The 27638-nt window shown below is 49.0% G+C and overlaps 1 protein-coding gene across 2 annotated transcripts in view; it reads right to left on the reverse strand.

Moving 5' to 3' along the window:
* The window catches only part of FYCO1 (FYVE and coiled-coil domain autophagy adaptor 1), a 63274-nt gene extending 57796 nt beyond the window's left edge, over positions 1–5478 (reverse strand). The window contains exon 1 of one of the 2 annotated variants that reach the window (XM_075547232.1): positions 5332–5478. The gene's annotated coding sequence lies outside the window, so the exon portion shown is untranslated. The remainder of the gene's footprint in view (positions 1–5331) is intronic. The other variant, XM_075547233.1, reaches the window with a different exon arrangement.
* Positions 5479–27638: the final 22160 nt, after the last annotated feature.

A 27638-nucleotide genomic window follows, 5' to 3' on the forward strand; every position in this document is an offset into this window, starting at 1 on the left:
TGGGTTTCGGCCAGCCAATTTCTCAGAGCACCGCACCTTTCTTCCGCGTCACCCCTGGGGGACTCAACCCTGACTTCCGAGTTAGCAGCCCAGTAGGTTAACTAGTGGCACCACACAGGAAGGACGTCCACGGGAATGCCATTTTCTTAGACCTGGGAGCACTGCCAGCTCCTCTTTGCCAACACCGCCCGCCCCACCCTGCTCTCTTCCCGCCTTCCCAGCAGACAGCAGCCCCCAAAGCCAGCGCTCCTGAGCTGCTCCACCAGCTGGTACTTTGTGGAGTCCACAGGTGCAGGCATGGAAGTGGCCCACCCTGCCTCTACACTGTAGACTCTACAAGCCTCCAGCGAGTTGTTGCCCTAAGTCCACAGCCGCTCCACTGGGCCACAGGTGCCGGGGCGAAGGACGGATTGCTCCCACACTCCCAACAAGGCCAGTGGCCTCTGAGACAGACACCTGCCCACCCCTGCCGTCTCCCACAGTCTCGGCCACTATCTGGTAGATACCAGAGACACTCACTTTCAAGGTCTTCCCGAACGTTGGATCTTAACAACCACTCAAAATTGTGTTTGATTAAGTCTCACGTCTGAAAACATCCGTCTTCTGACAGCGACCAAAAGAGCCTGAGCACAGGGAAGCAGATTCTTCTAACCTGCCCCAGATCCTGCGATCCTAGCGGCTCACAGCCCTGGCTTGTTTTTAAAGGCAAAGAATTTTCCTAGCCCTCCAAATTCCTGCTCCTCCTCCACCCCCGCCCCAAGCCAACAAAGGCTAACACAATAGAGCCGTCATTTAAATGAAAATCAAAGCCTCCGGCTGACTCAGGCTACACTGTAATGCTAATGACTGAGATGCTCGGTGACACTAAGAAACTGGCTGGGTCGCGCCAGCCACACAGCAGGGAAGGGGATGAAGGGGGAAGGGATTAGCGCCAGGAGGCTAACTTTGCCTTGCCTTCAAAAGATTTGCATACCTGGTTCCCCACACAATGGCAGAGACGGGACCCAGAGCAATCACCTTACGATGTACCTCCTCTCTTCGACCCCCACATCAGTTAGCAATCCCACCCAGAATGGACACCCAGGGCAAGGGTGATCCAGACAAGTCAGAGGCCCGAGGCCGGCTCAGCACACCCAACAGCACCTTCTTGGGTAAGGGCTCTGGAAGGAGAGACACTTGGTCAGTACCTGAAGTTCTGCCTGGAAATCATGTTGGCTCCAGTGCCAAAATGGTCGGTGGGGGCATTCAGCAGAGCTGCTCCGAGAGGATGCCCAGGAGACTGGCCGGGGTTTTGCCAGAGGCCAGCTGAGAGGCTGGCCAGAGACCGGCACACGTGACCAGAGGCTCTTGGGTGACCCAACCCCTTGGACCTATAATTAAAAGTGTTAACCAACTGGAAGCCTGGACCCGGCTTTCCCAAACACCCCACCTTGCTTGCAATCTATTCTCCTTCTTAAAGGGACCTTGGCGCTTCACCTTGCCTCTGCTCTGGGCCCGTCCCTCCCACCATCAAGTACAGGCTCCTGAGCTCACTCTAGAACACACACACAAGGGACCCTGACTCAGGGCAGCAGTCTCAAGAGGGGGTCCTGGAAGGGAGGGGCTGCCTCTGGGCCTGGGGTGGAGTGGGGAAGCGGACTCACTTGCAGGAAGGAGGGCAGATGGTCTAAGGTGTAGGTGGGGCGGGGGGGGGGGGGAGGCAGAGATCTGGAGTCAACAACTGGGGGCAGCACCTGCAACAGCGGCACCAACGACTGACCCCTCAACCAGTACCCCTCAACCAGTGCCCCTGCTCTTTGGGGGCAGGTTTCCCCAGAGGACGGGGGAAAAGGGACAGATTTCCAAGAACTGCCCTGGCTGGACAGGTGGGCAACAGTGTCAGAGGGGGTCAGCCCAGCCCACGGTGAACGATGACCTGAATCTCAGATAGAGCATGAAGCAACCACTAATCTGGCCTTCAGGAAGACAACACAACACGGAAGCCGGCACCGCACGCATGGATAAAAGGCCAGCCAGGGAGCCACTCACCTCCAGCTGCTGTCAGTCAACTCTGACTCATGGCTATGTGGCTGGTTTGTTTTTCAGAAACAGATTGCCAGGGCTCTCCTCTTGGGCATCTGTGGTAGACTCAACACCCACCCTCTGGGGGCATTATCTATTAGCAGCACCCCCTAGGGACTCCCCATATTTCCTGGGCTCCAACTATGAAGAGGTGGGCCCCCCCTCTGAGCACTGGGGCTGTGCCGTGAACAGGGCTGCAGAGCCCAGTCTTCATAGACTGCACTCAGGGGAGAGAAACAGACAGCCCCCACTTCAATCCACTCACAAGAAACGCCCTGGAAGTCTGCTAGCGGCTTTGATGCTTTAAAGCTCAGCCCCTCCAGGCTCCTTCCGTCCTGGTCTGGCTGTTCGTGTCTACAGGACCTAGCACACTTCCAGACACGCGGGAACCCTCAGGAGAGTCCTTGCAGGAATGAATGAATAAATTAGACAAATCACACGGAGACCCTCCTTCCCTCCACACACGGACCCAAACCTTCAGGCATGGAAATGAACCACAACCGTAAATGCTCATCACCTCTGGACCAGACACGGGTGATTTTCCAAAAATCTGATTTCTCTGATTTTGTTACTTTTCTTTATTGTGTTGTCAGGTAACAACACGGTCCGTAGTTCAAACCCACTAGCGGCTCCTCTGGAGAAAGAAGCAGCTGTCTACTCTTGGAAAGATTTGTTGCCTTGGAAACCCAGCACAGGGCGTTCTGAGTCATAGTTGATTTGATGGGTTTTAGTTTTGGTTTAGTGTCTAAGTTTCTTTTATGTTGACTAAAACCATGCATTTTAAAACTAAATTCCAATTTTGGGCATTATACTTCTATGACTGTGAAAATATCACGGTGCTGTGTGCTATTCTCTGCTGACTACAACCCCAGCAGCCTACCTGCTCCAATACTGACTCACAGTCTCACCAACCATGCCCCAATGCCTGTGGAGCAATTATTCCAAGCGTGAATGGAATGTAGTTCATTTAGGAACTACATGTTGGTGTGTCTTACACTACCCTTCCTGGCCGGCCTCTCCTTAAAAACCAGGATTGTGAACTAGTTCATTCTGGTTTGATCTCCTACAAAAGGCGTGCATTTCAGCTTCTGATATACTGACTCAGAATTTACATTTCAGATATATGGATACACCAGAATGACCTGGGGATCTAGTGAAAATCACCAGATCTTCTGATTCAGCACACGGAGGGTGGGCAATGTCTCAGCAGGGGTCAAACCAGGGCAAGATCTTGGTCTTCTCTTTGACGAATTGTGGCTAGGCGTTTGCCACTTCAGACCCCGTTTAGAGTTGACAATCATACTTAGTTGCTGGGTAGCTAGTTACCATCAAGCTGGCTGACTCGGAACTAAACACTGGCCAGTCCTGTGCCATCTTCCCCATCTGCCTGAATGAGAATGATAATGTAAAATTAACACTGCCTCTCAGAAACCCACTGGGTCAGTTCTACCCTGTCCTATGCAGTCACCATGAGTCAGAATCAACTAGACAGCAGGGAGTTTGGCTTGGAATCATGCAAACCAGGTCTGTGAGTAGCCCCGTTTGCTGCCAGTTACAAATTGTGGGGCTGGCGGTTCAAATCCTCCAGCAGCCCCAGTGGAAGGCAGGCCTGGAGACCCATGTCCTTAGTCCATAGGATGGCAGCCACTGGGAATGCAGATGGAGTGCAGAGTAGCCATCCACTGGACAGCAAAGGGTGTGTGCATTCATCATGCAAAGGACAATGACAGGAAGACTTTGCCTTGATCAGGTGTGGGTAATTTTAGCATATTTATCCACCTGGGCAAGTCAGTTGACCTCTTTTAACCTTGTTTGCCCTGCACCCCCACTCCGGATTGTGGTAAATAGCCTTTTGTCATAGGAGGAGGTAGGAAAGAAGAGGCTTGCATATCCCCCAAAACCTCATTCCAGGGTTCTAGGCCCCCTGCTGCTGCGGCAGCTGCCCTAAACAAGGCATCTGGCTGTTGACTATTCAATTCTAAAAATGCTTGTTCTTTCGACAATGTTCCTAATACAATAAGGAGGTGGGAGTAATAAAAATAAACGAAGGACTACACCAAAAAGCACATTTTAGCAGAAACCAAAACAAGAGACAGCAAAAACCTTTGGCCTAAAAACAAAGCCGCTTTCTCGGCAGTCCGAACTCTGATTTCCTGCGACCCTAACAATGGCCCTTCGGTAGCACTTCACACCCAGTGGCTGGCAGAAAGGGACGGGAGTGTAGCTCACCACAAAACAGGGGGCCCCTGCAGAGGGTGGAAGGCGTCGACCTCGCAAGACAGCCCCCGTGTAACCCAGCCAGGTTAGGCTGATGGTGACAGGCTGCGCTTACTGCACAGGAGCAGCAGTGACAGACAGGAGCTGGGCAGATTAAAGCCTCATCCTCTGCCCTCAAAAGCCCCTGACCCACTTCTCTGTCCTTAGAGGAAACTGCGGTGGTAAGACATGCCCTGTGTTGTGGCCCACACGAGCAGTTTCAACAAGTGCGCTCTCTCTCTTCCTGGAAGGGGCAGCCAATAAAAAACGATGTAAACTGGCTAGGGGCATTCAGAAGGCAAACCCAACGTGTTTTTCAGAAGTACATTTCAGCTCCTCCTCCTGACCCTGCTGAGTTTGGGTTCAGAATAGCACACGCACTCGTCCCCCAGCTCGGGACGGTCACAACAGACACGGGCCACCCCAAAGATGCTGAAGAAACTCCTGGGGGCTTTTCCGAGACCCTGCGCTTGGTTGGCCTCCCGAACCCCTGGGAGAGGGGATCGGCCTTGGCGGACACGGTCCGGGACAAACAGGCTTCCTAGGAGGGAGGGAGGGAGGACCGGGCGAGGTGAACGGGCGGGCAGTCCTCCTGGCCCGAGCGAGTCAGAGAACTTCGTTTACTTAGGTCAGCAGCTGCTGGGGGACAGCCGTCCCCTCCCCCCTCAAGGATCCGGGCTTTTCCTGAGACGTCAAGGGATGGAGCGGCTCACCCGGCGTCAAGGCCAGGCGGAGTCGGGGAACTCGTGTTTGGGGTCTGTCTTTCTAACTGACCACCAGAGGCACTTTGGGGTCCCGGGGCAGCCCCTGGACGCTGGCACTGGGTGCTTCCCCAGGCTGCTGGGCCGGGGCGGGTCCCCAGGGCCTGGCGGGGTCCGGCGGAGACCCAGGAAGGGCACACAGACGGGGCTAAGGCAACAGGTGACAGCCGCGCTCGGCGGGGAGCTTCCCCGCTCTGGCGCGGGGCTCAGGCCGGGCACCCCGAGAGCCCAGCCGGACCCCCGCAGCACTTACGCGCTCGCGAGTCCACGACCGGGCAGAACTGAAACTTTGTGGGGCCCAGCGGAACCGAACCGGAGCGCGGCGGGAGCGGCCCTGACGCGCAGACCGGGGCGCGGACGGCCGCGGACTACCACTCCCAGCATGCTTAGCAGGTCCCGCGCTCACAGTTCCCGTCGGCCTCCACGGGTGCGTGGCATCACGCCTCCCGGTACGCTCCCGAAGGCCGGGGAAACCGACAAGGCCCGCCCACTTAGGGCGGCCGGCTCGGGCTTAACCCTTGCAGTCCCGGAAGACAGTGTGCCCTGCGAGCGTCGCCTGGGAGGTGACCCACCCTCCCTCCACTTTAACTTTCTGTCTGGCAGGGGGTTCTTAAGAGCAGCAGTGCTTAACTTCGAGTTGAGTTGTGCATACTGTAACTCTAAAATACACCCTGGATTTCAAAGACAGTCTGAATAAAGAATGTAAAATATTCCATTCGTTGGTTTGCCTTGATGACACGTTGAAATGATCATATTTTTCAATAGCAGGCTAAAAATAGGATTATATGTCGCTATGCATAACATACTGTCACCTGGAATGCAGGTATTTCTGCCAGGAGCTTCACAGCCAGTTTACTCCCTCCAAAGTCAAACGTTTTACTTAGAAGGTATTCATTCAAAAGGCAAAGGGTAGCAGACTGGATTACACAGCAAAACTCATCAATCTGCTGCCTTCAAGAGACACACCTCACATTTACAGAAGGCATTCAAGGAAGAGACCCTGAGCCCCCAAGGTCCCTGCCAAAAGTCCCCAAAGTCGAAGACAACTGATAGCGACCCTATACAGGGCAGGGTAGAACTGCCCTGTGAGTTTCCAAGACTCTACTGGAGCAGAAAGCTTTCTCCCACAGAGCAGCTGGCCGATTTGACTTCAGACTTTGCAGTTAGCAGTCCAACACCTAATCACTGTGCCACAGGCACAACCTGTTTTCCTGTTTGAAATCAAAATGCATAGAGAATATACACCTCTGGCTTTGGGATTCACACTTTGGGGACTCACAAACATATGTGTCACATGGACTCAGGCTTCACGTGGACAGTGGGAAACAACTGTTGACCACAAGCAAGCAAACAGAACAAGAAGGGGTCTACGTCTTGGGCCACTCTCCGGAGCATGTGTTTGTTGACTAACTAGTTAGCAGGGCCTAGCAGGTCAGGGCCCCTCTTCCCCTGCGGGACCCCTGAGGTTAGCATACCCCCTGGAATGAGGAGAAGAAAGAGGGGACCAGAAAACAATACCCGGAATGCCTGACTCCCAGAGACCCTGTGGGCCTGCCTGCAGGAGCTGATTAACTACATCCTGGGCCATAAACCTTGCTGCTGCTGCACGACCCCCCTCTCCCCGCTTTCCTTTAGAAACTCCAGGTCCCAGACAAAGATTTCACGGGGGGGGGGGGGGGGGGGGCGGGGGGGCGGGGGGGGAGTGGTCTCTTTCTCCCTTCCTTTGCTCAATAGAGCTGTCTCTGACTTCACCTCTTTTGTCCTCATCCTGTGCCTCAGTTTTCACCACTAACAAGTAAATGAGAGAAGACTCAGCATGATCTGGCCCTTTTAATTGACATCCACATCCATCCTTGTGAGCAAAGAGTAATAAAAATTCCATGGACTCTGTCCAGTAAAGCACAGGCTAGCTTGCATTTTATAAGGGTTTTGTTTTGTTTTTTCCCTAATTACATTAAGTAAAATAACTTGGGTTCCAATGCCATCATTTGACTGCCTCCCATTTCGTAAGTAGAAAAAAACCAAACTCTGCTGTGGAGTCAATTCTGACTCAAGCCCACCCTCTAGGGCAGAGCAGGAATCCTACTGTAAATCTTTACAGGAGTAGAAAGTCTCATCTCTATCCAACAGAGCGGATGCTGGTCTCGAACTTGTAGTTAGCAAGCAGTGCAGCATGCTTTGCCTGTGCTGGGCACAGTGTTAACCCACCAGGGCTCCTCTGTTAACAGGGTCCTATAGGAAATCAGTGTGGGGGAGGAGGGGGAAGGGGAGAGAGGGAAATGGCTGAACTGCTTGCTACTCCAGTAATAAGACAAGCACTGAGGCTGGGTTCAGTAGAGCAAAGTCCATTCAATTAATGATGGGGACAAAGGAGAAGGACCATGGTGTATGGAGGAAGTCAGTACATGTCAGTCTGTGAGCTGACATCATTCCTTAGCTCCGCCCCTCCATCCTTCTCACTCTGCCTCAGTTCACACCATTGAAGCTGGAAATGCCTCTGTCTTCCTCTCTCTCTGCCTCACAGGATTCCACTAGTGATTTGTAGCCAGGAGCCATAGTCCCAACCTTACAGGGGAGTGGATGGGGAGTCGTCTAAGGAAGGGAAGTGGGTTTATCAGGTATTTTATGCTGTGATCTCCTATGGGAGAAAGATTCGGCTTTTATGTAAAACTTCCATGCAGGTTTACAGTCCTGGAGACCCAGAGGGGCAGTTCTGCTCTGCCTTGCAGAATTGCTATGAGTCGGAATTGACTCAATGGCAGTGAACTTGGTTTTGTTTAGGATGACCTCTCATTCCTCATCTGTTATCAATTAGACATAGATAAGATGGTGAGTTAGGGGAGGAGCGGGGAGGGAGGGGGAAAATGAGGAACTGATGCCAGGGGCTTAAGTGGAGAGCAACTTTTTTAAGAATGATGAGGGCAATGAATGTACAAATGTGCTTTACACAATTGATGTAGGTATGGATTGTGATGAGTTGTACGAGCCCCTAATAAAATGATTTTTTTGAAAAAGGATGGTGAGTTAGATGGCCAAGTAGTTAGCTTGGGTGGAACTGCTGGTGAAGAGAGATGATTTTTATTCATCCAGTTAACATAAAGGAAAACTGTGAGAGGAAAAAAAGAGAAGATGGGGCGTGGGGGGGGGGGAAATGTAGGGGGTTGGGAATCGCAAAGCAAAGAAGAGTTAGTCAGGCTGGGAAAGATTTTAATGTCAGTGCAACACCTTTGCTTGATACGAAGGCCCAATAGGAGTTGTGAAGAGTGAGAGAAAAAGAAAGCATGTGCTGAGGACCGACACTCTGCCATGGTCTCTGCGTGACACAAATGGTTAACCTCCCTGGCCGTAATCCCAGTGTGGCTCAGGGTACATGTTAACTGTGGATGAAAATTTACCATACCTGGAATGTCTACTCGAGAGATTAAAATGAGTAATTTCTTAAGACTTACAGGCCTACAATATAAATTTTATACAAAACAATGTACCCCTTTGGCTACAAAATTACTGACATAATTAGACCTCCTCCGCTGCCACGCAGCCAGGGAGGTTGAGTGCTCTGTGACTTCAAGATTGGTTCTTTGAAATGCACCACATAGGGGACCTGCCCCTTCCCCCAGAAGAATTTATTTCAAAAGAAATATGCAGCTCCGGGAAAGGGACATACCTCATCAGAGCACAGGAAGGGGGAGGAAAAGAGAGTAGAGCACATCCTGGCCCACCAGGCCTTAAGGATGATGTTCCCAATTAGAGCAGCCAGTCCACAGAGAGGACCACATGGCCGGCCCCACTATGAGACATGACACCCCTCACTGACCCATGGCCCTACAGGAGACAACACCGGAGACACAGTGTGGGAATTGTGCCTGATCTGATCCTGCCACACCGAGGCAAAACACTAAGGGAATATAACAGAACAGCAAGGGAATGGAGCGGTGAGGTCCCCAGGGAATGCTGAAGGTGGACTTTGGGGCCAGGGCGTGGTACCCCAACAGACTGAACTGGAAAACACTCCTAAAGGCCAACAAACAGTTCTTGAACTAACTATAAGCTTTTCTTTCTTGTTGTGTTTTGTTTTTTGTCATCGGTTTGTTGTTGTTTTGTTGTATATTGATGCTGGGTTTTGCTCTGTCTTGTTTTGTGCATGTTATTATCTCCACAGATCTGTCTAAATAAGATAGGCTGGATGAACAATCTTGAGGAGAAAACAATGGGACTGACAGTTCCAGGGAGCCATGGGAGAGGGAGAGATGGGGGGAAAGGTAGTAGTGTTAACCAACCCAGGGACAAGGGAACAACAAGTGATCCAAATAGGTGGTGAGGGTGTGGAAAGCCTGGTTTGGCATGATCAAGGGTAATGTAACCAAGAGGAATTGCTGAAACCCTGGTGGGGACTGAGCATGATAGTGGGACAGGAGGAAAGTCAAGGGAAATAGAGGAAAGAGCTGGGAGGCAAAGGGCATTTATAGAAGTCTAGACAAAGACATGTACATATGCAAATATCTTTATATATGAAAATAGATCTATGTGTATATATTTATAGGTTTAGTATTAAGGTAGCAAAAGGATATTGGGCCTCCACTCAAGTACTCCCTCAATGCAAGAATACTTTCTTCTCTTACATTGGCATTCTATGATGCTCACCTTCCTGATACAACTGCTGAAGACAAAGCAGGTGAATAAGCAAATATGGTGAAGAAAGCTGATGTTGCCCGGCTATCAAAAGATACCACATCTGGGGTCTTAAAGGCGTGAAGGTAAACAAGTGTCCATCTAGCTCAGAAGCAACAATGCCCACATGGAAGAACACACCAGCCTGTGTGATCACGAGGTACCAAAGGGATCAGGTATCAGGCATCATCAGAACAAAAATCTTACCATAGTGAATGAGGGAGGGAGTGTGGATTGGAGACCCAAAGCCCATGTGTAGGCCACTGGATATCCCCTTACAGAGGGATCTTGGAAAGGAGACGAACCAGTCAGGGTGTGATGTAGCAATGATGAAAAATACAACTTTCCTCTAGTTTCTAAATGCTTACACACACACACACACACACACACACACACACACACACTATCATGATCCGAATTCTACCTTGCAAATCTGGCTAGACCAGAGGATGTATACTGGTGCAGATAGGAACTGGAAACACAGGGAATCCAGGGCGGATGATCCCTTCAGGACCAGTGGTGAGAGTGGTGATACTGGGAGGGTAGACTGAGGGTGGGTTGGAAAGGGGGAACAGATTAAAATGATCGACATGTGACCTCCTCCCTGGGGGATGGACAACAGAAAGTGGGTGAAGGGAGACGTCGGACAGGGCAAGATATGACAAAACAATAATTTATAAATTATCAAGGGCTTAGAGCAGGGAGGGAGGCGAATAAAAGAGGACCTGATGCAAAGGGCTTAAGTAGAGACCAAATGCTTTGAGAATGATGAGGGCAATGAATGTACAGATGTGCTTTACACAATTGATGTATGTATGGATAGTGATAAGAGTTATATGATCCCCTAATAAAACGATGGAAAAAAAAGAAATGCACCACCCTCCTCCGCACCCCGGAAGCGCCAAGGAAGAAAATCCTGGTGAGCCGTTAACATTGAGATTATCGCCAAGAACGCCCTTATGGAGCATTTCTCCTCTGTACCACAGAGAGTCACCAGGAGTGGGAGGTGGGTTATTTTTATTGATGATGTTATGATAGGCCAAACCCTAGTCCCCCCAAAAAACACATATTATGATATATAAAACCCTATGGTGCAGACAGTCTTCATTGTTCCTACCTGAGAGATAGGAAAGTGAATTATCTAAGGGCACCCAGGTGGGATGCCGTGGCGTCGGAGGATGAGTTGGAGATGCATGCAACCTCCGTCCAACCACATCATCCCTTTCTCAGACACGGAGGGAAAAAAAATCACTACTCTTCAGCCACTTTAACTTGGACTTCCTCGGTGGATAAAACTGTTCACGGTATTATCTTTTTAACAGACTCAGCATGTGCCCCTTTTCTGATGTGACTGCGCATGGGGAAAGCGATCACATTCAGAACCACCTCCAAACGGGCCAGGTCTTCTTCTCTCAGTCTTGATAAGCCTCAGAAGGGAAGACTCCTCAGGGGGACTCAACTGTGCCCGACACCTCACAGAGTGAAGAGACTCTTGTGTCGCTCTTGTTTTTGCACAGCCTTGTCTGTACCAGGCACAGCGGTAAATGTGTGCCAAACAGGGCTTAATGTCATTCCGTGGCAGCCTCATGGTACACAGTCATTTCCATGAAACAAAGGGGAGAGTCAATCCCGAATCATAGTGGCCCCATAGGAGAGAGTAGAGATGCCCCTGTATTTCCCAGACAGAACGTTCCCCAGATCAGAAATGCATGGCGGTGGGGGCAGATCTTGAACCCGCAGGCCATTTCAAGTTCAGCTTGCCACGCGTATGCTGGCAGCTCCTTGCAGGTGAGGCAGGCATGCTCTCTGGCAGAAAATCCCCTATCTTGTTCCCTGCTGACCTGCTGACCTGCTGATCTGATCTAGGATGGGTATCAGAAGTGCAGGTGGTTAGGCAGTTTGGCTTAGAGAGGCAGCCTCTGTCTGATGCTGATTCATCACATCAATCTTATCAACTCAAAAATAACCAGTGCCATTCCCAGAACCAGCATCAGCAGCCCGACGTGTGTTGTTTCACCATCCCTTAGAGATGCTGCTTTTCAACAATCGCCATGGCAACAGGATCTAGACTTCCAGGATCCCAAACCTGCTTTGAATCCTGATTCCACCGGCCCCAGGATGATACCATTGACCTCTCTGTTCCGTGTGCCCTTGTCTAATGAGACTAAGGATGCAGACTCTCCCCCACTTTTTTTTTCCAGTTCTAATCTGAGCAGATCATAGATCCCACAAAGGAGGGAGGTGACTGCTTCCTGTTGGTTTAGCAGACTCCTGCTGTCCCTTGGCTGTCAGTCACGCCCCGCCTCCCTCTCAGCAGCATCCTGATGTGGTGATAAGTGAGTTGCCCCCCTCTCCAAAAGACTTGTGTGGTTAGGGTGGGTAGTCAAGAGAAACAACACCAGGGACACACTTAGATATCGAAGAGGAAACGTTGTATCAAGAAATAATTTTATGTCAAGAAGGCATCCCAGTCAAGTACAACTCAAGGCCAGGGGTCTGGTACCAGCTAGGCGCTCTTCACACCCACAGGCTGAAGGTTAATGCTGCAGAAAGGGGAAGCAGGAAGCAGGCTTAAGAAGAACGGGAATTCCAGAACAATTCATTGCACTTATCTGCAATCTGATCAAGAGGCACTTGAAGGAAGAAAGCAAGGGAATGCTCCATGGTTTAAAACCAGAAAGGGTGCAACAAGGTTGTGTCCTCTCACAATACTTATTTACTGTGTCTTCTGAGCAAAGAGATTAGCTGGAAGAACGAGGCATCAGAATTGGGGGAGACTTATTAAAAACTTGCAATATGCAGATGACACAAGCTTGCAGAAAACGAGGACTTGGAGCACTTGCTTATGAAGATAAAGGAGTGCAGCCTTCGATATGGATCACACTGTGGATTTACAATGAACGTAAAGAAAGCTAAATTACTACAACTGGGCCAACGGGTAAGGACATCGTGATAAAGGGAGAAAAAACCTGCAGTTGTCAAGGATTTCTTCTTCCTTAGATTTAGAATCGATGCTCATGGAAGCAGCCATCAAAGGAGGCATCCCAGTGAGTGAATCTGCCGCAAAGACCTCCTTAAAGTGGTGAAAAGCAAGGAAGGAACTTTGAGGTCTGAGGTGTGCCTGACCCACGCCATGATATTTTCAGTGGTCTCCTGTCATTGTTGTTCAAGGTGCCATCTAGTTGGCTGCAACCCAGAGTGGCCCTGTGCACGACAGAAAGGAATGCCACACGGTCCTGTAACATCCTCACAGTTGTTCCTTTGCTGAGCCCCCTGATGCAGCCACTGGGTCAGCCCTTCTCATTGAGGGTCTCCCTCTCTTTCCTCGCCCTTCCACTTTACCAAGCATGATGCTCTTCTCCAGGGAGTGGTCTCTCCTGGCCACACGTCCACAGTATGGAAGACAGAGTCTTGCCATCCTTGCCGCTCAGGAGCACTCTGGCCTTCTTCCAACACATGGATCTGTCCTTCTAGCAGTCTGTGGGACTTTCCATAGTCTTCTCCAGCACAATTCAAATGCACCGATTCTTCTATCTGGTCATCCTTATTCAAAGTCTCACTTTCACATGCATGGGATGCAATGGAGAATGCCATGGCTTGGGTCAAGCGCATGTTAGTCCTCAAAGTAGCATCCTTGCTTTTCATCACAGGTATTCTCTCGATCAATTGCCTCTCCATCCATGTACAAGTTCCAAATGAACACAATGAAGTGTTTTGGAATTCCATTTTTCTCAGGGTGATCCACGGTTTATTATAGTCCGCACAATAGAATGACTTTTCATTGTCAATGAAACACAAGTAAACATCTTCCCGGCATCCTCTGCGTTGATCCAAGAACGAGCTGACATCAGCAATGACATTTCTTGTTCCATCTCCTCTTTTGAGTCTGGCCTGAACATCTGCAGTTCCCTGTCGATGTACGGACGCAAGCATTGCTAGATGGTCTTAGGCAACATTTTACTTGCATACAACATCATTCTGTAGTTTGAGCATTCTGTTGCAGCGCTTTTCTTTGGAATGACCCTATATGCGTGTGAAAGTTGGACATTGAATGAAAAACACCAAAAAAGAATTGATGCCTTTGAATTATGGTGCTGGCAAAGAATATTAAAAGTACCATGGGTTACCAAAAGAAACAAGAAATCTGACTCGGAAGAAGTACAGGCAGACTTCTTCATGCCAGGTCTTATTCTGTTCAGCGAAGGGACAGATAAAGAATGTTTTAGACTATGGAACAAATTACCTCACCTGTGATTTCTCAGTTCTTCCATGGCAATGAAAAAGCATCTATAGGCAATATATGAATGAGTGAGCATAACTATTTTCCAATCAAAGCTTATCTATATAAACAAGTGGCAGGGTGGTTTTGGCCTGTGGGTGGAAATCTGCTGACCTGGTCTAGCTGCCTGGGCTTCAGCAAAAGACCAAATCGACAAAGATTCATGTTCATTTGGCAGGAGGGAGAAAGATGGAAATGCAATATGCAACGAATGTGAATCAGTTGAAGTGTGACACATATTCTGAAGAAAGAGTAAAGGAGGAAAAAGGACATGTGGAGCTGGGACTAGAGGTGGAGATGGAGGGGTGGTAATCAGAGGAGATCTCCCTAAGGTGGTAATATTTTAACGGACTTGAAGGAGGTGAGCATGGCCAGTTAAAACCTGTTCATAAAGTCTGTGATATCTTCTATGTAGATTCTCTTTGAATCTAGGCCAACCTTAGCGAATCAGGTATAACCAGGAAGATTCAGATACTAAGGCTAGGTGGGGGAGGTGCTACACAGTTTCCACTTGATTCCTTTGGGGTCATTTTCTCGGGGAATCTGGATTCCGTTTGAGAAGTCCGATTCCCTGAGAACTCACCGCTGCAGAGGCCACGCCTAGAGCCCAACAGAGCTCCTAGACAGTAGCCTGCGTCAGTTGCCAACCAAATGATTGCCTCAGCTTGGATGTCCAGCCAATCGAATCACGACTCAATCGATCTCTCCGAGAAACCATAGGAAGCCCCTGGATGGATGAAAAAAGCCTCACCTGAGCCCTTCCTCTGTCCCTGAATCATAGACTCATGAGGGAAATGAAATGGCCATCTCAAGCTGCTAAGTTTGAGAATACTTCATTAGTTCTAGAATCCAGAATGGAAACTTGGTACTGAGAGTGGGGCGGAACTGATGCACTGCGTTAGACTTTGCTTCTCACCCCATGCGGTCTTCCACAAGATGACCTGGTCTCTTCTACAAGAGGCGACGTCTAGATCCTCTCGTCTGGAATCCACAATAAGCGTGTGCTGTTTCACATGATAGGAAATAGCGGAAGTGATATGTGACTTCCGAGGCTGAGTCACAAAGGGTGATGTGGCTGGAACCCTTGGGCTCGGAACCTTGAATTTTTCAGAAGAGTCTGATCAACCTGAGGCTGTCATACTGTAAGGACACTGCATGCTGAGCTGGCCGTGGAGTAAGCCTCACGGGTAACCGGGAGAAAAGTTTTGAGGTAGACAGAACAGCCAGTGCAGAGACTCTGACTCAAGATGTGTGCCTGGCACCTTGAGGGAACCCACTGCATGTCGGCATTGCTGGAGAAGGAACCGACTGTAGGGAGTGGGCGTGGGGAGGAACAGGAAGACCATTCTAAGACTGTGGCTGACTCAAGGTGGTAGCAGAGGAGATGGTGACTGAATTCTAAGGCAGCAGCAACAGGGTTTGCTCATGAATTGGTCAGACGCACAGAGGAAGAAAGGAACCGAGGTGGACACCAAGCTTTTCAGCCTCCGCGGAGGAAAGGCTGAGTCTGACTAGAATGAACATGGAAATGAGTGTAGGAGAAGCAAACGTGGCTGGTATCTCAGGAGGTGGGTTGTAGCATGCTAGATTTGAAATCCCGATGAGGCATCCGAGTGGCGGTGTCTCGCAGGCAGCTTAGAGTTATAGCTATGAAAGCGGGGACATGATGCCTAGACCCTCTCATGCTCTTCACAAGAGCCTTTGTGTCTAGGTGTTGCTATTCACTACTCGCCACATTAGCAATTAAAGCTGAGAAAAATGAAAATATTTAGCTATCCATGTCAAAATGACCCCAAAATGAATGAGATGAGCGACATCGTCTCATAGCTGGTTGATTCGTTTGGTGTTGAGACTATACACAGAAGAGGCCACTTAGTGAATCTGTATGTCTTCCATAGTCAAAGGCCGAGTCAGTCTGTTTTGCTATGTCATTTTGGTTGAAGTACAAGGCTACGGCAAAACGTATCGGTACTGGAGCTCAAGTTCATAGAAGCATGAATTTATTCTGAACAAAACATATTTAAATGTGTCTCTATAATCAGTGGATAGACAAGTTCTCTTAGACTTGGTTCAATCAAAACAGTGTCTTTTAAGGGGATCTGCTTGACTTGTTAAATTCACAGCAGAGAAGGTTATGCTGACAGTTTTATGAGATTCCAAAGAGGGGTGGTCTTGATTGAGCTTCTCAAAGGACACAGAACCACCATGGGGAGCTTATTAGGAAAAAGTTTTAAGAAAATTGCATCAGTGAGAAATAGGCCAGGAAATGTGGGTTGAGATCCCCTCCCCACTCCCCATCCTGACAGTGTACTTGCTCCTTCTTGCAGGGTAGCAAGGGATGTCCTACACGAATTTCATTATTTATTAGAGCTTAAATTCTGCCCACCTGGTTTGCAGGAGGCTATGACGACAGTGAAAGCCCAAAATCCATCTCTAGAGTCTCCACTTGGATTATGCCTCCATTGAATTCCTTCTGACCATTGACCAGGAAAGCGAATAGTCTTGCCCTCAGGCAGAGTCCGTTGGAAAGTGGATTACCTCTAGTCCTCTCCAGCCAGTTGAGAAAGGGACACTCTCCCTTACGGGATTGGCCGTTGATGTCTTTGATGGCGATCATCTTATTGGGGGTCACATAGTCAAGAATCATGTCTGGAGCCGTGCCCCAACTTCCTTGTTCAGAATGTGCTGGACCAATCTTGTAAGCTCTTCTGTCGAGTATAGCGCACGTGTCCCAAGCATAGTTCCTTCGGGTTCCCCTTCTGTAGTCCCACCTGTAACGATGGTATATTGGTCCATCGCCAGTCATGCTTTTGTGACAGGTTCCTTTTCCCTCCCATGCCCTATTTAACAGCTCTGCATAACCTTGTATGTCATCATGTCCTCGTGATAATGGGCTCCCTCATCTGAAGTGCGTGCTTGTGCTTGTTCTGCTTAATACTTAATATATGTTCTTCTTAAATTCTTTTTGACATCCGAGGTCTCCTTTGTACTCTAAATCAAGCAACCTCATTCCATCTATCCCTCAGCCCTCATCTTGCCTTCAGACTTCTGCTTGTTCCCCAGACTCAGAGCACTTCAAAGGAACACGACTCTAGTCTCCTGAGGGCCCCCAGGCGACCATGTTGCCATGTGCCAGTGGAAAAGAACGGAAATCTTCAGGGAAGGATGAGAGAGATGGAAACATTGCCTTCCGAAGTCTGAAAGCCTAGATAGACGCTGTGCTGATAAATAACAGTTTCAAGTTGCACTGTTCTCCCTTGATAAAGGTTTCTGTTATTTTGTAGCAATACTTTTTTTGGACTTAGTGTGGTATCCGAAGAAAATCCAGTCTCAGAAAATCCAGTCTCACTCGGAAAAGGAAAGAAAGCGCTCTGGAAACCTCTGGCACGGATGCTGAGGATCATGACGCCGGATGAACTCTCGAAGGGAGCGAGTGACCGTAGACCAAGGAGGAGGCCCACGGACTGAGGCCTGAGCACAAAGACGGCAAGAGATCGGGAAGACGGAGACAAACTTGCAAAGGAGATGACGTTGTTGTTGTTGTTGTTGTTAGGTGTCTTTGAGGGGATTCTCACTCAAGTGACCCGCTGCACAACAGAAGGAAACACCGCCAGGTCCTGAGCCATCTTCACAAGGGTGCTTGTGATTGAGCCCATTGCCGCAGCCAATGTGTCGGTCCATCCCCCGTGAGGTCTTCCCTCTCCAGGGAGGAAGAGAGGAGGAAGCCCAGAGAAGGATGGGACCTGGACACAGGTGAGGAAAGCATTTCAAGGACGAAGGAGTGAGTGCATGTGTGTGTTCACAGCTTGACCCTTCATGGAGTGAGCACCCCTTGCCATGAACTGTGGTTAAGTGTCAAGGAGGCGGCTCCAATTCCCAGCCACCCCAGGAACAACAGTTCGAACCCCCCCTGCTCCGGTGCCTCCCTCATGACAGTAGTTTGAGGCCATTTTTGCAGCCACTGGGTCAATCCATCTTGTTGAGAGCCTTCCTCTTTTCCACTGTCCCTCTACTCTACCAAGCACGATGTCCTTTTCCAGAAACTGGTCTCTCCTGACAACATGTTCAAAGTACGTGACATGAAGTCTCGCCATTCTTGCTTGCAAGGAGCATTCTGGGTACACGCCTCCCAAGACAGGTTTGGTTGTTCCTTTGCCACAATGTTTGGCACAATATCCTTTCAGTAGTCTTCACCACCATCATAATCTGAACGCATCGGTTCTTCAGTCGTCTTTATTCAATGCCCAACTTTCACGTGCATTTAAAGCCAATGAAAATACCATGGCGTGGGTCAGGCACACCTGCGACCTCAAAGTAACATCCTTGCTTTTCAACACTTTAAAGAGGTCTTCTGTGGCAGATTTACCTAACGTGATATGTCCTTTGACCTCTTGACTGCTGCTTCCGTGAGCATTGATTGTGGATCCAAGCAAGAAGAAATCCTCGCCAACTTCAGTCTTTTCTCCCTTTATCGTGATGTTACCCATTGGTCCAGTAGTAAGGATTTTAGTTTTCCTTACATTAAGTTGTAATCCATATTGAACATGCAATTCCTTTATCTTCATTAGCAAGTGCTTCAAGTCTTCTTTATTTACAGCAAGCAGCATTGTGTCATCTGCATATCGCAAGTTATTAATAAGCCTTCTTCCAAATCTGATGCCTCGTTCTTCGTCATGTAGGCCAGCCTATAGGTAGAAGAAGAAGTACGGTGAGGGGATACAACCTTGCTGCACCCTTTCTGATTTTAAACCCTGAAGCATTTATTCCCTTATTTTGTTCTTCAACCATCTCTTGATCAAGTTCCATATAAGTGCAATTAAGTGTTCTAGAATTCCCATTCTTCTCAAGCCTATCCATAGTTTCTTGTGAGCCACAGAGTCAAATGCTTTTTTTGCATAATCAATAAAACACAAGTAAACACCTTTGTGGTAATCTCTACTTCAGCCAACACCCACCTGAGGTCAACCATGAGCTTCCTTGGTCCACATCCTCTTCCGAATCTGGCCTGAATTTCCGGCGGCTCCCTCTTCATGTGCCGCTGCAAGTGTTGCATCTTCAGCAACAGTCAGTTTGCATGTGATATACATAACACTGTCCGATCATTTGCACAGTCTTTTGGAGCATCTTTCTTTGGCATGAGCACAAACAGGCATTTCTTCCAGTTGGTTGACCAGGTAGCTCCTGCTCTGAGAATGCCTGAGGTCTTCTAAATTTCTTGGCAGGGATGAGTGAGTGCTTCCAGGGCCTTATCAGCTCGTTGAAACAGTTTGCTCGGTATCCCATCAATTACCAGAGCCTTGTTCTGGGCTAATACCCCCTCAGTGCAGCGTGGGTTTCTTCCTTCAGCACCCTTGGTTTTTGCTCACCTGTTACTTCTGGAAATGGTTGAACGTTGACTAGTTCTTTCTGGCACGGTGGTTGTATTCTTTCCATTTTCTTGAGCTGCTTCCTGCATCCTTCAGTATTTGCAACGGTACTAAATAGAATAATGAGACGATCTTGGAGGCAGGTCTCAGCAGGAAAACGTCATTTCCTCTCAGACCAGGAGTCCAAAGGTGTTCTCAGAGTGTGGGAAGTTGAGATGCACCTGGCCCAGAGAGGCAGGTAGGAGTTAGAGATGGAGACACCTTGTAAGGGTCTACAATGAGGACTCCTGGCCTCAGAGCTCTAAGTTTAGAGGACACAAGATGATGTCTCTGTATAGCTCTTCCCTTCTGTGATAGTGCTTTTGGTGTGCCCACATGGCACCCATAAGAAGATATGGGTGGAGTCTAGCCTGTCAATGAGGTCACAGGCTGATGGTGCCTCCTTGTGGGTGTGGCCTTCTCATAAGGAGGATCCTGGGAACTTCCTCTCTCTCTCTCTCTGCTTCACCTTCCTTCTGGTGAGCCACTTGGAGATCTGTTGGAGCCCTGTGGGAATTCTGAAGATGCATCCACCACCATTGGATTCACAAGATTTTGCACCCACTGGCCTGCGATCTTCCTGCCTTTTGCACTGTTGCTTGTGGCTGTGTGAATCTGAAGTGGGATTTATGGACTAGTATTGGACTTATGGACTTGATTAGAACTGGACTGGGTTATTTCCCTGACATAGAATTACTTCTTAATATAAAATTCTCTTACACCTATGTGAATGTCCCTGGATTTTTTTCTCTAGTCTATCTGGCCTAACACACCTTCTGTTAAGGACACATGCTTCAGTAAGATGTGAACATTAAGAGGTTGGGCAGGTTTGTGCTTGGGGTGATGTGACAAACAGAGGAGGACTCTCCTCTGCTTCATTCTGGCCTTAGTGCTTCCAAGGCAGACGGAGGTCAGAGACAATGGCCTGTAGAAGGTGACATAAGCTTGAACTGTAGCTGGAGACCTGAGAAGACCCAATGCAGGGACCCGACAGAGAGAGAGAGCATCAAGGTGACTTCCCAAAGAACCTCAAGGAAATATTGAGAGATGCTTATTGTCTCTTCAATACTTCCTACTTGAGAATCATCTAATTCACGAGGGCTACAAATCAGGAGCCACACAAAGCTGGTTTCTATGGGGGCAGAGATCAGGCATCTCTCCCTCCTCACCCCCACCCCCACCCCACACATCTGATTTTTTCTCAGACACTGGCTGCCCCTCTCGCAGCCCTGTCCACTTCTTTGCCAGGTTTGCTACTTGTTGCAATGGCCACACGTGGACCTCCCAGACCGTACTCCCAGCTTCATGGCTGATTAGGAAAGTAGCAAAAAGAAACACAAGAAAAGTGATCTGGTGGAATGTGGAAATGATCGCACGCAGTAAGTCTGCTGAAGATCGTTTTTAAGTAGTTGCAGCAGGGCCAGATGCAGAAGAGAACACGGGGAAGAGGGTATCAGGACTGATGTCAGACGGAGCTTGGCTGAAAGCAGAAAACACAAGAAAGACACTTACCTGTGCTTTATTGTCTATGCGAAGGCGTCCGACTGCGGGAGTCATGACAGAACATGGGTGAGATGAAAAAGAATGGGAATTCCGGAATGCCTAATTGTGTTCATGCAGAACCTGTACATAAATCAAGGGGTGGTTATTTGAACAGAACGAGGGGCTATTGCATGGTTTAAAATGAAACGGCTCCTTAGAAAACATTTTATTTTTGCTACCAAGGGATAAGGAGGGACAGCGACGGTATAGTGGTAATGCGTTGGGCTGCTAACCTTAAGGTCAGTAGTTTGAAATTACCAGTAGCTCCGTGGGAGAAAGATGAGGCTTTCTACTCCTATAAGCAGTTATAGCCTCTGAAACCCACAGTGGGCAGTCCTATGAGTTGGAATTGACTTGATGGCAGTGAGTTTGGTGGGTTCCTACCAAGGGAACAACCTTTAGTAAATGACTGCCAGCAAGGGAAAATTCAACCATGCTACAGAAAAGCGAAGCCTGCTGTTTCCCAAGGGCACCATGGTCTTACTGAGTAGGTGCGTTGGCCTGGCCAGGGAGTGAGTGGTTGTTGGCTTTAGAGTGGGGTATCCCATCCTGTTACTTCTCAACGACTTCTCCTAAAATAACGGAGTGGGCATATCTCCGGGGTGTCATATCCCGTGGCCTTCTATCCTGGTGGCTGAGACTGGTCAAGGTGGGGGGCGGGGCAGCAGTGACATCCTTGTATCTCTTTCCTACGGACGGTGGTCATGTGTTGTTTTGGAGCCTAGAATGTGGGCATAGGCCTTGGCTCAGCCGAATGGCCCCCTCCCTCACCTGCTTCCTAGAGCAGGGCTAGGACAGGCTTTCTGGAACCATCTGCAATAGCCTCTGGCTTTGGGGGCGGCTGTGCCAGAGCCTGGCTCCCGTTCCTCCCAGTCCCCTGCATTTGTGTGAGCTCTCAAACCTTACTTTCCTTGTCTTTGAGTATAAACTGTCGTGTGTTTTATTTCCTCCTTAATTTTTATGTATTCCTTCCCTCCCTCTCTCTCGCTCACTGACGACAGCAGAGTCCTGCTGGACACGTCCCTTGCAGAGAAAATAGCACGCTATGATGGAAAGCATAAATATTTGGGGACAAGACAGAGCTAAGCTGGAATTTCCTGGTCTGCTTCTGTGAGCTTGTACAAGTCACTTACGTCCCTGAAACCCCCCTCTCCTTGTCTGGGTGGCAGGGACAATGCCCGCCATGCCAAGCTGTGAAAAGACATCCTGTGTGCAGGGCGTACAGCACAGTAGCTGGCACATTGTAGGAGCTCACTGAATATGTGTTGAGTGAACGCTGAATCCTGAAATACCCGATACACGTAGTCCTCTGTGTTCTCTGTGTGGGCTGTAACAGCCCCCCGCCCCCCGCGGAGCTTTGACAATCTCTGAGTCCAATTGCACCTCAGAACAATCACATCAGAGTATGTGAGGTGGGGCCCAGGCACCAGTGGGTCTCCTTCTCTCCATACATGCTAGCATGCAAGCTTGTTAGAGACCCAGTGCTCTGGGATGTTGGCATGTGATCCCTTTGAGTGCTGATGTCAACAGAAAACAGGAGAAGCCTCCCAAGTGGTTGTGAAATGTGGTTGTGAACTTGACCTGGCGGGCGCTGTCCCTGTGAGCGAGATGAGGAAAGAGATTCCAGGGAGAGAAATGACAGTGAAAGTGAAGGCGAGAGAGTGGGGCAGCCTCTGCACAGCGGAGAGCAGGCACTGGGCATCCTTGAGGGCTCTCCTGTGCTTTCCAGTTCCTCTTCTGCCCATCTGAATTTGTGCCCTAAGCTCTGGATTGGTATCCCCGTAGACCCTGATGGAAACTGCCACCCAGGAGACGGTAGATCTGCTTAGACACGTGGGTTTTGCCTCACTGCTTGAGAGATCAGGGAGCCCGACCCTCTGGTGAAAATGAAGAAATGAGCTCCAAGGGAGGCGGGCGGCGTGGCTCATGAAGGATCCAGCAAGTGGGATTTCCTACCATCTCTGTGGGTTTCTTCTAAACAGAAAACGGGAGATGCTTTGACAAAGGATACGTGTTCCATTGGTTCACGTAAAACCAAAAAACCCACATTATCCTGATGATTCAAAAAGATCAAAGAGACGATCGTTGAACAAATTATCACCCACGTGGGGGTGGGAGGACAGGCCAAGGTAGGTGTTTCTTCCCTCAGACTCAAAGTTCATCGGAGTGCCTCGGAAGAGCTTAGCTGGCCTGTGGGTGGGCATTTCCCGCTGTGTGGGCAATCGAACGGTGTCCTACGCTTTCCATCAAGTCATCTTAAGAATCCGGGACAGGAATGTCTGGGACTGGGGTACTCCTATGGAGACATCGACTGGTAGGGGAATAACTGGACGGTGACCCTTCGGTCATCACTTGAAAGTGAGACTCATTCGTGTTTGGCATCTCCTTCTTCCCTCCCTGGGCTTCACTACTGTCCCTTTCACTGAGAAAACACTCCACAAGGGTGACCAAGAGGGTCACCTGGATGCTGGCACCGCTCTCTCATCTCCTAAAGCCACCCGGTCCCCCACGGCCATCTTACACGCATCGCTTCCCTTTCAGCAAGAACGATGTTCACGACAGAGATCCTGACAGTGTCCCATGTTTAGAAGCTGGGCTGGCTTTGTCGTCCTTCAGTTCCCCTGGCCATGGTTCCCGTGGCCGAGGGGCCAGTGGGAGAGTAGGAAGATTTCATACCAACCCCACACCTAAAGTCTGAGCTAGCTGGGAGCATTACCGGTCTTCCCCTTGCCAAACATCTCTCTCTCCTTCTTAAAGGCTCTCCCGCCAAGTTTTTAGGATGCTTGGAATTTCCACCAGGAAGCAGTCACATTCCTTCTCACTGGAAGGCTGTATCTCTGGAAAGATCTGGTTCAGACCTAAATGGGTCATGAGTCAGAAAAAGGCTTGGACTTAGAGACAGAAGACTTGCCTGCTGGTCTAGGGGAGACCTGGGGGACAGAGAACCGATCCATGGAGACAGTCTCAGCCACCTGGGCAACGTTGCCTGAGCTCTCTCCATCAAGCCAGTTTCTCAGCCTCCGGACCAACCCGGACTTCATCGTCCCGCTCTTCATTCCGACTCCCTAACCCAGACCTCTCACAAGCATATACATTCTAGGAATCTGAAAGTGCTCTTGAGTCGAAACCAGGGGAACAGGACCAAACAGCAGGAAGTCAGTACACACACATAGTTATTTTGTGTAGAAAATACAGCAAGGCGTTCTGTTTTTATAAGATGATCACACCAGTAGCTCATATCTCTCCGGACCGGAATGGTGTTAGAAAGCCAGTCCTTAGATATCCAAGGTCTCATGCACAGCCCGTCCTGCGAGTAGTCTGTGTCGCCAAATTCTTGGCCTCACTGCACCATTACACTGGGCTAAGCTAAAGTTCCTAGTTGCTGATGAGTTGACTCTGATTCAGGGCGATCCCAGGTGTGTCAGAGTGGAACTGTGCTCAAGAGGCCTTTCGATGGGTGACTTTGGGGAAATAGATCTCCAGGTCTGTCATCTGAGGTGTCCCTAAGTGAACTTGAACCTCCAACCTTTCAGCTAGAAACTGAGTTCATTAACCATTTGCACCATCAATGCATTCCCCAAGGTCATGGTGGGTAAGTAAAAAGGCTTGGGCTTGGGTGTTAAGTTTAGGATTCAAATCCCATGAGCCTTCTGTTTACTTTGGGGATCTACTCTATTGGATTTTCCATTCTCTTGGCCTCTCTGTCTCATCATAAGCAGATTTCGCAGATGAAAACTTTCAGGAATTCAGCACACTTTAACTCTAAACAAACTAAAAATTTGGGCTTGGTGGACCCCGGAGAGAAGCAAGTCTTGGGAAGTCCATTGGGTGAGTGCTAGTGTTGATGAGAAGATGTAATGTAGGCGAGTGTGAGAGAGGAATGGGGGGGGGAGGGGGAGAGAAAGACTGTCTTCTGTCCATTCATTCAACTAACTGCAAACATTGCTGGGTACTGAGGGAGGTTCTAGAAACATATATCACCGGACCTGGGCCCTTGAAGAACTTTCAGTCCAGCCGGGACCATCTGGGGTCTGGGGCTGCCTGGGCTGAGAGCCATTGCATCCTGTGCAGAGGTCACTGAAGTCCCCTCTTCCAGATGTTGTCTGGGGAGCAATGGACATGGGAATGCTGGGAACAGGTCCTTGTGGGAGCCACTGTGGATTTTTCATGTTTCAGGAGCTCCAAGAGACCTGCAGCCAAGGTACCTGATCTTGTCTGGAGGATGAAGCTGACTAGTTGAGCTTGGAGAGGGGTGTCGGTGGTGGGAGGGGAAGAGCGGAGGGCTGGGGTGAGGATGGGAAATGGTCAAAGAATGTCCCGTAGAGTTTGGCCATTCGTGTTCAGCTCTCTGGCTGCGCCCTTTAAATAGTCTCATCCTGATTCCTTCTCTGACTGTGCGGTAGTTACACAATTTCATGTCAACTTGAAAAGGGATGAAGGGGGTGGAGTTTAGCCTGTCCATCAGGTCACAGCCTGATGATGCTTCCTTGTGGGTGTGGCCTTCTCATGAGGATTCTGGGAGCTTCCTCTCTTTCTCCTGGGAGGTGGGACACACTCTCTCTTTGCTTCACATTCCTGTTGACACGCCCCATGGAGCCAGCTGATGGCAGCCAGAGCTCTGGAGATGCTTCCACTGCCATTGGTTTCACAGGACTTTCCACCCACCGGCCTGTGATCTTCCTGCATTCAGCATCATTGCATGTGCTGCATGAGTCTAAAGAGGAATTTATGGATGAGTATCAGAACTTATGGACTTGATCTGGACTGGGCTGGGGTGTTTTCTCAATATACAATTGCTTTTGGATATAAAGCTCTCTCTCTCTCTTACACACACACACACACACACACACACACACACACACGTCTCCGGATGTGTTTCTCTAGTCAACCCTGTCTAACGCAGACTGCTTGTTTTTTGTCTTCCCACCTAACCTCTCTTCTGTGCTTCCTCCTCTGGATTCAGAAAAACTCCAGGTTAAAGATTGCACCATGGCAGTTCCCTCAAATACGGGGTCCATCCAAGACTGAGCATCATTAATAACCACTCCAAGTGGAACAGATACAGAGAAAAGCGGTTTATTATTTGAGGAGGGCCAGCCAACAGAGCACAAGAGCAACTGTGCTTGTTGAGTGGGGCTCAAATTATCCCAGTTTTTCAAGTTAGATCGAAGCGATTTCCTCTAAGAATATTAATGACAGACAACACTCGGGTGTCCTATAATTGTTAAAATGCATATCAGGCTAGAAAAAGCCATAAAGTACAATCAGTACAAAAAGCACGGTGAGCAAGGATATAAGAAAGAATTCTGTCCTTCATGATCTTGACATCGACTTGCCAACTGACTACAACGCATCCATCTTACACAATGGCCTAGAAAGCTGGGGAAGTCCAGCAGGTTTTCAAGAGTCATTAACATCCAGGAGGCCATGGCCCACTCCCTGAGACCCAGCAAGCCATGGCCAAGGAGCCATGACCAAAGGAACCCTGGTGGTCTAGTGGTTACTTGTTGGGCTGCGATCCGGATGGTCATCAGTTCGTGAAGGAAGGAGGGCGGGGAGGGAGGGGAAAAATGAGCTGATACCAAGGGCTCAAGTAGAAAGCAAATGTTTTGAGAATGATGATGGCCACAAATGTACAAATGTGCTTGACACAATGGATGGATGGATGGATTGTGGTAAGAGTTGTAGGAGCCCCCAATAAAATGATTTAAAAATGAGAATGATGAGGGCAATGAATGTACAAATGTGCTTTACATAATTGATGTATGTATGGATGGTGATAAGAGTTGTATGAGCCCTGAATAAAATGATAATAAAATTTAAAAATCCAATTCTACATTTTATTCCGTAATAAATCCAGGTTTGTTTCCATATAGAAAAAAACAAAAAATAAATTTAAAAAATGATTTTAAAAAATGACATGAGAAAGGAGGAGCCGATACCAAGGCTCAAGTAGAAAAATTGTTTTGGAAATGGTGATGGTAACATAAATGTGCTTGACAAAATTGATGTAAGGATTGTGATAAGATCTTTAAGAGCCCCCAATAAAATGATTTATTTTTTAATGACAGAACAAACAAACAAAAAACTAGGTCCTCACGCTTCCCTAACCTGGCTGGACTCTTCTAAGGCTGACTGGCCACCAAAGGGCAACTCGATCCTTGCAGTGACAGCGGAACTGAAGGAAAAACAAAAGGGGCTTGGTGTCCAAAGTAGGTTCAAGGTGAGGTCTACTCGATTCAGAAAGCATCCTTTGAGGGCCTATTGTGTGCAAAGTCCCAGTCAGGAACTGTGTAAGACCCCCCCCCCCCAAAGCGTCATTGTTCAAAAACTGGTAGACAAATACGGTCTACAAGTGGGGTGTCAATCCCAATCACCGGGGGTGCTCCTCGCTGCCGAGCTGAATGAGGTCATGGATTGAGCCCAGGTCTGTGTGGAATGACAAACTCTTGTTGTTGGTAATTGTCAACTGGCCAGCTGCGACCCAGAGCAAGCGAAGTACAACCGAAGGAAACACGGCTCCGCTTTGTGCCATCTCCCTGATCCTTGATGTGTTTGAGTCCAATGTGGCAAAGTTCCGAAGGTGGGGCTGAGCCCTCCGTGGGCATGAACCTATGTGCCAGGGTAAAAGCCAGACTTCACACCACTAAGTAGGGTGTCAGGCCG

The sequence above is a fragment of the Tenrec ecaudatus genome, chromosome 4 (genome assembly GCF_050624435.1).
Source record: "Tenrec ecaudatus isolate mTenEca1 chromosome 4, mTenEca1.hap1, whole genome shotgun sequence".
NCBI classification, from domain to species: domain Eukaryota; kingdom Metazoa; phylum Chordata; class Mammalia; order Afrosoricida; family Tenrecidae; genus Tenrec; species Tenrec ecaudatus.